The sequence below is a fragment of the Bactrocera latifrons genome, unplaced genomic scaffold (assembly GCF_001853355.1).
Source record: "Bactrocera latifrons isolate USDA-ARS-PBARC rearing strain unplaced genomic scaffold, ASM185335v1 scaffold_8, whole genome shotgun sequence".
NCBI classification, from domain to species: Eukaryota; Metazoa; Arthropoda; class Insecta; order Diptera; family Tephritidae; genus Bactrocera; species Bactrocera latifrons.
Window position 1 is genome coordinate 317,477 of NW_017537489.1, and position 1,153 is coordinate 318,629.

Here is a 1,153-nt window from a genome sequence, read left to right on the forward strand (position 1 = left end):
GCTGAGCCGCATTCTCTGTACTTATTATTACTATTATTTTTTTTTAACAAAATATAACATGAAAAAATTATAGATTTCAATTTCATTTATAAAATCATAAAAATGCTGTGCCAGAAATTGTGCTTAAGTAATGCCATAATTCAATTATATCTAGTTGTTGTTACTACTTTCTTTTACAAAAAAAAATTTAAACATAATTTCAAACAAAAAAATTTTTTTTTTTGCTTTTCTTCTCTTTTCTTATGCATTTCTTGTTTAAATTTTAATGATTTTGTGTTATTTACAACCAACTCGTGCTCATTAACACTAAAAAAACTGATCTTCATTGGCTGAAATGCTTGAAATTTTTATTTTTTAAACATAAAACAACAAAATAGCTATTTTTGGTATTATGAATTAAAACGCGTTTGCCAAATTTTCGTTTTCAACACAAACTTATATAATTGAGGCATGGGTAATAATTAAAAAATGTATGTTAACTTGAAATTAGCTTAGACATGGCATATTGAAAATTTAGCTATCATTATTTTTTTTTTCAAATAATTTTTTCGAGCTCGAGTCGTAAATTCTGTGTATTTCATTATATACAGCCGCCTAAAAGTATACACCAAACTAAAATAGTAATTTTTTTTTAAATTCAAAAATCTTTTGCCATAACACTACGTGGTATCAGCGAAAGTTACGTAAATGCATATTTTTTGCATAAATTATTATAAAGCTCTAGCGCAAACACATTTTTACTTAACAAATGTTTTCTATAATTGGTTTCTCTGCTTCATACGTTCTCCGCTAAATTTTAAAAAAGATATCCTTCAGAAAGAGCCAGAGCCTGTCTTTTAAATGTTGAAATAACTAAAATTTATAGCTTTCACATCAGTAACCATAATATTTTAATACATAGACTTTTCAGACCAAATATGTTGTATATACATACATATTTTATTAATAGCGAAAAATTTAACATAAAATGTTAAAAAATTATAATTCGTTTCCAACATAATATTATAACATGTAAAAATTGGATTAAATTTCATAAAAAAACAATTTCCCTGCACTCACTTGTTCCGGCTCGCCATTTACATTGCCATGTCTTAAAACTCAGTTTAAAGTGTCTTATGGCAATATATCTTTCATTTCAACTTCGTTATTTACG